We start from the raw sequence: 15527 nt of genomic DNA, 5'->3' as shown, positions 1-15527 counted from the left end.
CAATGAACGACCGACGGGAGAAAAATGAAGTATGAAAAATACACTGGTTTCTACCGTGTTGTTTGAACCCGTCGACGGTGTAATAGTTATATAATGTGGATAATTTGGATTATGATAGCGAGGAACATGACGTGATTTGTCAAAATTGCCATTCAGCCGTGATAATGCGTCTCGATTTAGTCGTTTTATTACTGTCTAGACTCTAGTAGTCTAGTGTCTAACCCAGCCATCGTACGTTGTACATTCAACATTGTATATAATAATATAATTGTGTTTTTTCGTCATCCTTGCACGCACGCGCACGCGCACTGCACATGCACTCATACGTAAACCGGAATGTCGGTCGGTAGAGTCCGAGTGTCTGTCGAGAGTGAACGGCGGCGCTCGTTCAATAATATCATTTGCACGCGTTTATGATTACTGATAAGTGTAAAGTGATAAGTATTAAAAATGCTTATTGCCTTGATACAATTTTGATATTTTTTCGCCTAAATTAAACGTTTAAATAGTAAGTACTGGTCACTTATGTAAGATCGTCAAAATGTATCTCGTATAGTATTATGTAGGTTATAACGTCGCTCACGTGGATAATTATTACAAAAATTTTCCAAAGAAAATAATTCTACGATACCCACGTGGTGAATTATATACGATATTTTATAGTTATGTACCCTATCGGCATCGCGGAGGCAATGCTCAATTATAGTTCCCGCGGCGTCGTCGATTCAAAACCGAAAAAAAAAGTTATATACCCTTTAAACATGTCTTTAATGGGTCCATTATATAATATAATGTTATATTATATTCTAATGGTAAATAGCGATAATATGTCAAACCAATAATATTTTGATCACCTAACGCTGTTGTAATGCGAGTACGTTTTAATGATGTTGGTATTACACTAATACACTTCTCCTACCTTACACAATATGGTGTAGCCTATAGGTTAGAGTAACTTAGTTTTGTAAACACTTAAAATAATTAATAACCAACAGTTCATTATATTTTGTTAGAAACAATTATATTAATAGGTATATGATAAAAATGTATGTTGACTAAAATTTATAAACATAAATATATATATTTATATGTTTAACGTTATTACCTACTTTATATCAATTTAAAGACGGGCGATTTACATTTTAATCTAATATTTACCTGCAACTGACTGACTGGTTTAGTACACAAACACAATCACTAATGTTAAATGTTTTGAGTACAAAATATCTAATGAATTGCATTTCAATAACCATCTAGTCTTATCTTATTGATAAATATTAAAAATCATTGTTCTCCCTTTGGCTGTTTTATACAAATAAATAATAATTAATAAGTAGAATATTATAAAAATAATAGTATATCCCTAGGTAACTAATGTATTTTTTATTTTGTTAAACCACGTGTATATAATATGTATAAAATTTGGAGCCTTGTAGCTCTCATAACCTTACTAAGATTAGCATTAGGTGTTTAAAAAGTAAGAAAACACCAATTTCTAAGTACTAATCATGCTATTTTTTATAGTAACCTTAACATTTCTTGTAAACATTAGCTAAACAAATAATTATAGTGTCTAAGTGTATAATATATTAATACCCATGTACACATAACTCGACGGTTATCAAACATATACACTTACTTTCAACCGTGTATAACGCTGGATTAACGTTTAGACAAGGTAGGTATGTGCTTAAAAATGTGCAAATGGAGAGTTTTTTTCTAGTAATAATTAATAATAGTAGATAATCCAAAACTTAACATGTTTAAACATTTTAAATTTGATGGTTATTCTTAATTTTTGATAAAGTTTATCTATCAAGAATAACTATACTCCGTGTGCCTCGAGAAAACGCATACGGTGGCCGACTAAAACTCATCTTTCGCTGGGTATTCTCTTACTAAACTGTCACCGTATGGGGGGGGGAATTGCATACGTAAATACGTTGTATGGTGTATACTATTTAAATGCACGAGCCGTATGTGTTTTCTCGTATCACGTAGTCTATTTTATATCAATTCCCAAAGGTTATTACCTTTGTGATTGATATAAAATAGAATAAATAATACCAGTCGTAATTACGACTAAAGAATAACTATGGTTTAAATAGTATTAATGTTAAATTGTTATCGATCATTAGATATAATTTGAAAATAAAAATCATATAAACAAATAGCATTATTCATAAACTATAAGCAATATGCATTATATATATATATTACACATAGCAATTTATAAATTATAATGTATAATTTATTTATTATGAATTAATAAAATACGATACTTCTAATCTAATATGTTAGATCCCTTTATATTTTTAACAATTTGAAATGATTTACTAAATGGGTATCATTTGAAATAAAAATCACTTAATAATTCACAAAAATCTAAAAAATGAATATTCAAAATAAATTATTTGAGTTAGGTATGCGTACCGGTTTTTTCATATGTGGGTAGCAGTGTAGTACTAGATTTACATTTAATTAATACATATATTAATCATAGGTAGGTACTATGTGTACCAAGCTATAATTTGAACTTGAAATTAAAAAGACTGAAAATACTAAATATTGTATATATATTATAAGTGTTAAATTATGTAGAAAAAAATATTAAAAACTTAAAATGTTTAAACATTTCACCTAGATGTCCTTACATTAGAGAATTAAAAATTATACAGCACAATAAAATATATTGCACATATTGCCTTAAAAATTTAAATGTTTGGCGTAATACACGTTCTGATTATTATTTATTAGATTACGATCAATTCTGATATGCGTGTGTCAGTTATTTGTATGCTAGCATACAGTAATAATGATTTAAAAAAAAAAGTACCAATTTAGCAATGTTTTATCAGTGAATATGTGAAAACCGCTGTGTAATAACTAATAACGATAACTATGATTAAATTATTGGTATAGGAGAAATAATATATTTTTAATTCCTCCTCATCAGCTATGGCCTATTAACAAAGTAACACTCGTCAGATATCATTATAAAACTATGAAAGATAAACAAAAGATCATTATTAGACGAAGACAAGTCTTCATCATAATAAATATGAATAATTTATCAAAAGTGTTTAATAGCTATTAAAAAATAAGATTAAACAAGTTACAGGTACTAAGGATGTCGATATTCCGTTGTAACAACTTAAATATTCACTTATCTAATACCTACAAATTCGTTTGATTTACCTGTGCGAATATACGTGCACACACACACATATTTATATATAAAGTGAATAAACACTTTTAACTTGTTTTAATAATTTTAATACATTTAAAAAAAAAACCCTCTGTATACCTTAAACGCATCTACACTTTATGTTGGTTAAACCATTATAACGAAAAAAACGAATAAGATGTATTTCTCATTATAGGAAATATTTTTTTAAATAGGCGTATATATTATGATACTATAGTCAATAGCACAATTTTGACCTCGCCGTGTTAAACATTTTGTACGTCTGAGGTTTCTCTTTCACATATCGACACGCAAATGGTATGTACATAATATTGATTTCCAGTAATACGGGTGAGGGAGAGAAAACATATTTTGTTTCTAAGATTACTGAATAAATCTTAATCGTTTGGCTTGTTACACATACTGTGTCTCTTTAGTAGTTTCTCTCTTCCTACATATAACAGCCCCAGCTTCAGATCGTGATTAACTTGGTTTATATATTGGATTATACGTGTATAATATTGTACCTATATGTTATGGATTTACACATTCCTATACATATACCTATGTACCGAGTACATGCATAATTTATACTTCTGCACTATACTGTGTTAAAAATGTTAACTTTCGTAATAATATGCATGTCAATTTATACAACACATAAATATCATTTGTATGAATTATAAAAAAAAAAAAAATTATAGAAGAAGACCAACGTCATACAACGGCCAAACTTAAGATAAAGATATTATGGTCCAGAATAATGTTCAAGGCAAACAAGCTGTGTTACATTAACTGTTAAATGTATATTTTATTCATTTTTTTCATTCGCATGCGTAAAATAATAGTTTTGTTTAGAATATAACGTGTTTAGACATTGAGACATACATTTATTATAATACTAATAACGTTATATCGTAAGACATGGGTAGGTATACAGTATAAATTACTATATGATATCGATAAATAATTTAAAAAAAAATATATATAATATAACTGAAAGGATATATTATACACAAAGTATTAAAGCATTAATATTATTGAAATTTAATTATATTATATATATTATTATTATTATTATTATTATTATTATTTATGCTCATAATATTGACGTCACGTGTTTTTAATGGAAAGCTAATTTTATGAAATGATTATTTAAATGTTTTCACTATAGGAATAAAATATAAATATCTTATACGTTCTATATTAGATATTATAATATAGCTAGATAGGTATTATGTATAGTCTATTGTATTCAGTATACACAACATATTTTATAAAAATTCTATTTTAATAGACGAAATAGAATATTTTTCCAAAGTATAATAAATTACTATAAAATATTATGTTACTTTAGTATAACCAAACCACACAAATCTTCAATGTGAAAATCATACTCAAATTGCAAAATATAAAATAACAAAAGGTAATTTCAGCTATTATTTTATGTAAGATCTAACACTATTTAACTAAAACATTCCATATACATATCAGACAGTTTATAAATATTGCATACATTTCAATATCTATTAAATAGATTGGTCAAGCTGGTTTTAAAGTTTAGCGACATGTCAGGTTTAACATCTAACAGCAAGTAATAAATCATCAAACAATATAATATATTATTCTTTTACGATTACAAAAATGTATACACTATAATGGTCATTAATTACTATATCACGTATGAAGAAACAAAAATAAAACTACTCTACTTTTACATCATCGATAAATAGACAACTAATAAACGCACAGGCCTATTATAGTTGATTAAACATGTTATGTATATTATGGATATTATAATTGGTAGCAAGGTAGATACAAAATGCATAATACAGGCGCATTGAAATTAAATACAGACATAATATAGTAAAATTTTAATGATAACATTATGAGAAAAATATACTAATTTCTATGACATATTATATAGTAACGATTAAATAAAAAAAAATCTATCATAATATTATTGTGTATAAAACTGGATTTGATTAAGTTTTGTCTCTATGTAAATACAAAATAAAATATGTAAATCATCTCAAACCAGTTAGCATATAATCTGGTCCAGTTCGTCTTGGCAACCGATAACCGATATGATTTGAAATATACTGTATATCTATCTTAGTCAATGGGATTAATATTTTTTTCAGTATAATATAGTTTTTAGGTCACTATTTTTTTAAAATCTAAATGGTTGAATAATTAAAAATAATTTATAATAGAAAAATTATTTTGGTATACATGTATACTAAGTAATTTTCTTACATTGATTATATTGATTGAAATTATGGCTCTTACGATTATAGGCATTATTAATTATTAACTAACAGAAACAAATGTATACAGGCTATATGAACTTGTACTTATACTAAAATCAGTAAAACCATTTAACCAAAAATATAAATATCTTTATACTACCTCTAATATAGTCATTAAAGACTACAGTGTCAACTTAATGTAAATTAAATAGCTGACTACTTAATAGACGGATAAGTCATCTAACAAATCAGGGTTTTTGAGATTATGTATTATATATATATATTATTATTATTATTATTATTTATTATATTCACATTTTTTTTTAATTCAATAGATTGAATTAATTTATACCTAAATTACGGCATAAAATTTAGTCAAAATATCGCAAACCTGCAGAAGTACCATAGAATGGTATAAATGACTTAAAATTAGTCAAATATTTTAAAAGTTTCATTGTATATTGAAATAATAATAATATGAAGTGAAGTGATTATTTTAAGTTTCTACAGTTAATATTTTTGAATTACCTATAATGAAATTACTATAATAATATTAAATTTTACGTTTAAAGTTTCAACATTGTAAAAATTTGAATTTCAAATATTTATAAAAAAAAAAGACTAAATTCATTATTTTTTAACTTAACCAACCACTCTTTTAAATAATAAATAATTTAATAGTACGTTATTACAATATTCGAAGTCAAACACATTTTTATTTATTGTAAAATAAATAAACGTTTATTTTGTTAAAAATGTGTTTGTTTTGTAATATAGTTGCGTTTTTTGTAGAAACATACATGAATACGTCTTGTAATATATTATATTGTTATTGGATAAGAATTAACGTATACATATGAGTATTTGACAAATGTCTATTGGCTGCATAATACGTTTGAATAATACTTTCATTGGAAACAAATAATACATTATAATATACTTTATATTCGAATTACACTCAAAGAAACGAATATTTCAATTTTATGACAGGTTTAAAATGTATAACTATTACTCAAATAAAGTTTAAGCGTATACTCGTATTTATTAATACTTTGATACAAAATGTGTATCTATTCTTCGATTAACTATAGTGATTGATAACACAACATCCTTAACTAAGCATCATAATAGGATAAAATACAATAATATATGCAATGTTCATTTAGAAATCGTGTACTATACCTATTTATACTTGTATATTTATGAATTATGATCAATATGTGCTGCCGAGAAAATAAATACATATTCGTGAACAATCAAATTAATAATATATGTCTTATTTTCATGAAAATTTAATACAAGATGTAATCTAAGGGAAATACTAAAGTACCTCTGTTAATAGATGTTATTCTAAAATATACCTATTGTTTTTTTGTGGTATTACTACTACGTACATGAGTGTATTTATTATACTAATGGAAGGGAGGTTGACATTATTTCCCCAACTACCAAAGTATATTGACCCAATGTATTTAATTTAAGTAGTGATATATTTAAATTTTCTCGATATCAAATGGCATAATCTATTTATCCAATTCGGATACATTCAATTTCAGTTGCTTACGTATAAGTACCCTGCACATAATATTTATTTATTCTAAAGTATATATTAATAAATAATAATGAGTAATGACATATTTTGTAACTTGCTAACCTGAAATTTAATATGTTCTATATTGCAATGATCTAATGAAAAAGACATAGGATTTTTCCTTAATGTTTTAGATAATTTTGACTTATTCTTTAGGTAAAAAGTTATTTAATTTTGTAGTAATAATGCAAATTATCGAACACCGGTATAAGCCTGGAAATAGAAATATGAATTTAGATTTTATTATCAAGAAGGTGGTTGATATCACAAAAATACTTGTCTGTATTACAATTTACAGCTTAAGGCATGGGGTTAATATTTAATAAATACGATGTCCATACCGAAACACAGCCGTAGGTATATGGATACGATTTAATAAAAAAAGATATGCACCTGTCAGTTTTAACATTATACACGTTTTATAAAGTATATATGTATGTATACATAAATAATAATTGAGAAGACTGTTGGATTTGACACAGCTTCAACTGCAGCCTCTTTCATTCCGTTGTATTTACTTTAAATTATAAACGCCAAATTGATTTTAGTTATAAATTGTTTATAATGGTTCTACATATTATATAGATAATATAACAACAAAGGTTATTGACAGAGAAAATAAAACTCGATAGACAACATTTATATTCTACGTATACTAATGATGAGAAAGATTGCATCATCGTATAGTTAAAGGTGCATTACTCTCTTAAGTAGTCGATTTGACCCAACGGCAAATAATATGTGGTATACATTTTCTCTGTGACCCGAATTACACTGTAACAACGCACAGAAATATTTAGTTGTTTTAACTGTGACAGATGTCAAATGTTATTATACACATTTGAATGTCAATTTTGTACGAAGTGTTTAGAAGTGTTATTTTAACACTGGAACTGCGTTATGGATATCCGAATACCTAGGCACTGAGAGTTTTTCTATAAGCTGTTGTATTGCATCTGTATGGCCGCTTAGCAGTCCTCGCATAAAGCGTGTACCATAATACGCCTTTATATATATTACATTATTACCATCATAATATAATATGGCATTGCTGTATAATCGATAGTATTTGTTTTATTGTTGCTATTAATTAATGTAGACTGCAGTGCGAAATCGTAAAGAAAAACGTTATGAATACCCGGTATAGGAAATCGTATTTTCATAAACCCTATAATTGAATTTTTAAGTTGGATACCTAGTATAGAAAGTTGTCGACAAAGAAAAGTCTGTATCCTTAGAATACGATTCACGTTGAGAGTACACGTGACGTAATGGCACAGCACGTGGGTCCGTGCACCCTGCTCTGTCATTTGGGATATACAGCCCAGGTTTTCAGTTCAATAGTTAGTCAAGTTTGTGTGCATGCGATGGATGTATACTGCGCTTACGAACACTGAATTTATTTTTTGCGACAAAAGAATAAATTGTAACAATTGGCGAATGACACGCAATGATTATATTTTCTTACACAAGTTGCATTTAAAACCGTGGCACCTATATCACATTGCACGTATTCATCACTACAAGATAACACATCCCACTTGATCGACCCATCTGTCCGTCGTGGTGTTCCGTTCGTTTTTTTTCGGTTCCCAATATTCTTCTAGCGAAATATTATTCGTTTCTTTTCTTTCGTATACGCGCGTGTTTAGGATTCGTTTTATCTGAAAAAATCATCCACACAAGCAGTTTTACTATATAAGTAAACACGTGTCAATAATAAAATAATTTTGTTATAAATTTGTAATCTCGTCTGTGGGTTGACTTTAAGACCAGCACCGACATTTTGTTCACGTTGTACCGCGCACTCGAATCAGCCATTACAGATATTATCATCAATGACACCAATATGCGTAACAATAATTATATTATTAATTGAATAGTTTTATCCTGCACAGATTGCCGTACCGTAGCTCAGTCTATAGACCGTACGTTCGGTTGGTGATGTAATTTTTTCCCCTATTAGTTTCGATCATACGTTATTATTTTCCGCGCTTACTTTAACTACAATATTATATTCTTTACAAAACGAACAACGCATATACGATCATAAACTGTTTTTCGTGTCGTTTTTAATGTGCGGTTAAATCGTTCGAAATGATACAAAATCGTCAAGTGAAACAACAGTCACCGATGTCAAATAACCAATGGACTGCTTCCAATCATGAATACTACCCGTCAAAGACTTACCTCATACCCATACCAGGTATATGATAACCTCACTATATACCATGAATTAATAATAATAATAATTATAATTATAATATAAAATCTAAGGTGGTAGGTATTTGTGTTGTGTCTATTTTTTTTTCCGTAGTTATTATAGGTATTTTATATTTGCTGTTTATAATATATTTTTTAATGTAATACAACGGATAAACAATATGCGACTTAAGATCACATAATATAAAACTTAGATATGATTGGTATTATATAGTCCGTGGGTACTTTTATAGAACTAAAAACTAACTAGTGTACAGTTCATAACACATGATACTACACTTAAATATTTCAGATAAACGTTTGACACCAGAACTATTTGTTGTTTTGATGTTAATTTACTCACAAATTCACCTACTCATTATTATTTATTTATAGGTATATCTAAAATTCTACATACCATGTATTACTAATATACCAATATAATCACATAGATACCTAAGTATAAAATAATAAATACGATGGTGTTATGATTAATAAAAAATAATTATACTATAATAAACGGACTATAAACGTTATTAAACATTATTTATTTATATAGTTTTTATCAAATATGTTGATTACAATTTATAATATATTATACACTATAATATAGTCTATGATCAGTATTTAGTTGTATTTCTTTAATCAATCAGTAATTGTATTTAGTAAACTATTGTATAGTCGAAAATTTAAAATGTATGGATCACGTTTTACATGAAATTAAACGTTTTAAGTATTTTTGACTATAATGGATCTTTAACAATTTTAAATTTAAATAATTTATAAAGATATTTAATAATCATTTTCTTTTATTATATTTACCTATTTCAGGGATTACATAAGTTACAACTAATAATAATTTTGTATTGAAAATGAAATCCAATTAATGAGTGTCAGATTTAGTAGAAATAGTGAATACTTGTGTCTTGGCCTCGTGAATATATTAAAAATCTACTTAAATTCTATAAAATTTTAATGTACATTGAGTCTTACAATATACGGTTAATGGTTATAAATTATGATAAATATGTTTTATTCTGAATTTTAAAGATGTTATAGAGTTTTAAAATAATATTGTTTTATAGTCAATGAGTATTTAAAATGTAGTAAGTATTAGTTCAATTTATTAAAATCTCTCTTATTTATTATCATAGTAGTACCTATAAGTAAGCACTTAATTATTTTTTAGCAAATTAACATTTAATATTAATAAATTGTGATCTAACTACAAGCATAGCGTATTTCTAAAATGAGAATACTATAATAAGAAATAATGGGATTTTTAAAGACTTAGAAAAACAGTTACAGATACACCGTCTTATTTCCATTTTAAACATAGGTTGGTAATTAAAATTATTAGAATATATATTAAGTATCTAATGATAAGCAAAATCATTTCAATCCACACGTACAGATAATATTTTATGTACATAAATAATTTATTTATAATAAAACCCTATTGTCTAAAATAAGTTCACTGAACATAAAACTATTTGTGTAAAATAAAATTTGCTTGAATTGATAAACCATAGATAACAATTATTAAATTGATTTTTACACTCTTTTGAAGCATAAAGTCAGGCGTTTATAATTTTATAAACCACACGAGTTTTAGAAACTATATGACTTTTCAAACCTTATAAAATATTTATTTTACATTTAATTTTAAATAAACTTGTACTGTTGTCATTTATATATTATGAGATAATGATAAAAGTATATTTTTGTTTTAAATAAAATTATTTTAATTTTAATCTATTTTAATTTATTTGAAAAGTTTTTGAGTAATATATTATATATTTATTCATAAGTACACGATAAATATTTTATTAAAAGTTAAGACTATTAGCTTATTAATTATTTTTAATTTGATTTCTAAAAATGAGTAGTTTACTAAATATGTTATCAATATATAAGATAATATATCTAACATATAAATTGAAAAATTAATTAACTAGTTGTTAATTGATATTATAGTATCTACCATTTTAAAGCACTTAGTAATCATACATTGACTGACCTTATGATTTCCATTATTAGAAACACACTTTTAATAGTTTATAATTTTAGATTTAAAAAAATAAATATAAATACAAAAAAAATTAATAATATTTATTTTTGTGTTTATATATAATATAATATATATACATGATTTATATAAAAAAAAAAAAAATAATAAATATTAATCCATCAACCTTATAAATTCTGAAAATGGTCCAAATTTAATATACAATAGAATATTGAATTAGGTATATCAATATTTTTAAAGAAATTATTCACTAATTAACAGTAAAAAAAAAGAGGAGATCTCTCATTTAAAAAACAAACGTTTGTAATGCTATAGAAAATTTCTTAAGCAGTACAAAAAATCTCAAGAATTTGAAAATATGATCTATATTTAAACATTTCAAAAATTATAATTAAATATTAATCTTTGTAAAAAAATATTTTTGGTTTGCATCTAAAAGTTCTATTAAAATAATAAAAGTTTGTCATTTATGTATAAGGATTATTTACAAAAGAGTAAAAAAAATTTCAATATTTATGTATATCATACAAATATTTTTAAAATTATTTAAAAATCTCATATTATATTATAGGCAAAATCAATGGTACTGATGACTTTCACGATAGATATTTTTTTCTAATTTAATTTATAAATCATGTTAGTTTAAGAAATATTCATATCATGATTGGAAAGTTTTTAATGCATAACCTTTGCCAGTTTTTATCAAATATAATATTATCTATATAATATATATTTATAGTTGCCTCTTCATTTATAAAGTCGTTGGAGTTTCAATCACTTTCTCTGGTTACATCATAGTTGTGATTTAGATTTTGGAAGATTATTATTGCTTTATTTTTTTCTTATAGGTAATTTAAAAAACTTATTTGATCATAATGTATAAATAATTATTTGTAGTTTTTTAATATGTTTCCAGAGATTAATATCATTAACATTTACCATCGTTATTTAAATCTTATAGCAACAAAATATAAATAAATTGTTAATTATATGATTTGGCCAAAATAATATTGATCATTATTATATACATAATACAAATTATATTGTACAAATTTTGTATATGATTGTTTTATTAAATAACGGAATACGCAGTTATTTAAAATTGGTCTTAATTATCTACCATTTTTTATTTTACTATTATTGTCACTATTATACGTAATAGGTACTCTCTATTACCGTGTTATTAAAATTTTAAATTTTCCATTTAGTATTCATAAATAAATAAACTCTAAAATTATTGTAACAATATTATATATAATTAATATATAGAGTTACAATTTTTTACGTTGGCACTGTAAAATATTAATAATCATGTCTACGGCGAGACTATATTATGTATGAAATTACTTGTGCTTGTGATGGAGCTAAGATGTAACATTAATATTGGAGTCATATACTTCCACTTTTTATATCCATACCATCTTAAATTATGATTTTAAAATCTCTGTGCTATTCACATTGAACAAAAATGTATTAGTAACTATGAAATCGGCATTTCAATAAATATGTTAGATTTGACGCAATTATTTACACTGTAGAAATATATTTAGTTAAATGCTTAATTATTACTAATAAATATCTATAAAATACTCTCATAATTAGAATTTCGAAATAAAAATCCCCGATCCTGGGAAAAAAATCCCCAGAGTAATAAACTCACAATTATATGTGAATGGTAAAATACAAGTTTTAAATGCTTACATTTCTTAAAATATTAATATTTAATTTGATACAAATATGTAGGTAGTAGGGGCAGGACGTTATTCGTATAACATTTTATCTAAATACAATTTAAGTAATTTTTAATTATAATTATTCAATTAATTTTTAAACATAATTATTCGAATATTTATCGGCTATTTAATTTAATTTAAGATTAAACATAGCATTATAATTAATAATTTTAAATAGTAAATATTAAAAACAATAGTTAGCTTTGAATTTTAAATCACATATTTATACATTTTATTTCATTCCGAATAAATGCAAGTATATTATAAACAAATTATAATATTATTATTAATAAATTACAACAGTAATAAATAGTAGTTAGTACTAAATATTAATAATATAATTTTTTAAATAACGAATAGTTTATGATAAAAAAAAATACCTGGTAAAATATAGTATAAATTATATTTTAAATTAAGATACTGTATAATAATAATACAGTCACTTTCAATGACTAAATATTTTCTACCCGCTGGTTTTGAAGAATCGTTGTAACTCCAATGATCTTAAATTATCCGTATTGCGTGATATTTTAGTAATTCAACTAATATTTCATTAGTTCCATTAAGTATAATTATTCACAACCTTAGTATAAATTTGGTTTGGTGTTTTATAGGGTAATAATTGTGCTTTTTCAATCATATATTTTAACTTTAAAGCTATTACTTCATTTTCATTTGAACTATGTACATACTAATGATCAAGACCATCATATTATATTGGATTTTTAATATTCTAACTAGTCTTAAGTACACTATGATATTTTAAAAATTTACATTTAAAACGACTCCTATGTATAAAACTGGAGTTTTTTTTTTTTTTTAAATGATAAATAAATTCATTGCACTCAGTTTAAGAATTTTTATTATTTGCTTTTAAAATGTTCATTGTCGTTCTGTGCTAGTTGTATCGCGTATAACAGAAGTGAATAATGATTAACCTATTGTAATATATTGAAAATAGTTATTAATTTTGATTGTACTTTACAATATTTGAAGGTCGCCGTGAATCCTATTTATTTTATGATAGTGAACATCAAAATTGTATTCGTTAATTCATTAGGTGCAAATAATATATAGGTGTATATAATACATTGTCTTGTATTATATTATCAAAAGTACATACTACACTGTACACATCAAAAACATTTGAAGTTCTTAAATTATCGTTAAAATATTAAAAAACATAATGTTATATTTCAGGGCTCTTTTTTCTGGTATTCTTTGTTGAAGTTTTTTTTTCTGTCTACTAAATTATTCACATAATTAGAAGTAAATTTTAATCTCTCAAACCGACAATATTATGGTTGAAATATATTGGTAAAATTATACATTTTGTTATTCATTTTAAGATTTCAACCGTTATTATATGTCTTAAAATTAAACATAGAAATATGTTTCATTGGAGTCTTACATGTTAAGATGCGCTTTGTTAGTAATCACTAATCATCAATCTATACTGTAATAAATTATGAGCATAACATAATCCAGTGTTACTTAATAACGGTGGTGCTAGTTAAAAATTAAAATAATGACATTTTCTTTTACGGAAAACAACTGCACATTAGTCAGCAATATCTAGTACAATCGAAAGAAGCCATTTTATTATTCGAATAAAATAAAAAAATGTCTGTTACTTATAGTGTATACTATATACTATAGGTGTAATACTATCAATTACTTGAATATTGTAATGATAAATCTAACAAAATTTTCGTTCCAAAAACTATTGCAATTATTTAATATACCGTGAATCCCAACGGCATCGCCAAATAAATGTCGGAACAAAGTGATATAGAGTGGTTAACTCCGGTGTTTCGAGAGTTTTTTTTTTTTGTAGAGATATCGTTGTAGTAATGTAGTATAATATAGTATTTACACAAAATGGCTCGAGTATTTTAACTTGGTGACTACGGATCGTATCAACAGCCTATAGTTTGCTCCACGTCGTAGTGCGTTGTGGCATGGGTTTCCGAGCGAACATGTGTTTCGGAATGAGTTCCGCTGCAAGGACCCGACAGAAATAATGAGCACAATATAATTTATACAGCGTTTTAGAACCTAACAAATTTCACACCACCTCCTACCACGGAAAATATGTAATAATTTTACTTTATTATGTCCACACGACGACGGGGCAATAATCCAATGCTGCATTATGCATTGTTTCGAATTATTCTCCGAACCGATCGACATTTTTTCAGCCCGATCGGTGATTGGTGGGAGGTGGAGTTCCTCAGACAATGATGCGTGCGTACGGGACACGTGTCCTGTTTGGTTAGGTTACCGTACGGCGGTCGGGCGGTCGGTGTGTCGAACTGGGTTGAGTGAGCGCCGGGTGATGTACAGCAGTGCTGTGTGGATGGGCGGGTAGGCGGGTGGTGTGTTATTGTGTGAGGCAAGCCGGTATGCCTATAACCTGTACGTATAACGTGTGCGTTCGTCACAATCAACGGGAAAACTATTGGGCCGGTCGGATCCAAATTACAGACAGGACGGCGTCGTCGTCGTCGGCATCTCACTAACGCGAAACGTG

The 15527-nt window shown here is 26.1% G+C and overlaps 1 protein-coding gene across 3 annotated transcripts in view; it reads left to right on the top strand.

The window, feature by feature from the left end:
• LOC112593154 (hepatic leukemia factor-like) overlaps positions 1-15527 on the top strand; it is a 59597-nt gene that overhangs the window by 20487 nt on the left and 23583 nt on the right. The gene's annotated exons all lie outside the window — the stretch shown is intronic.

The sequence above is a fragment of the Melanaphis sacchari genome, unplaced genomic scaffold, assembly GCF_002803265.2.
Source record: "Melanaphis sacchari strain LSU unplaced genomic scaffold, SCAv2.0 Contig1_pilon_pilon, whole genome shotgun sequence".
Lineage (NCBI taxonomy): Eukaryota > Metazoa > Arthropoda > Insecta > Hemiptera > Aphididae > Melanaphis > Melanaphis sacchari.
This window is presented reverse-complemented; position numbering and strand designations above follow the sequence as displayed.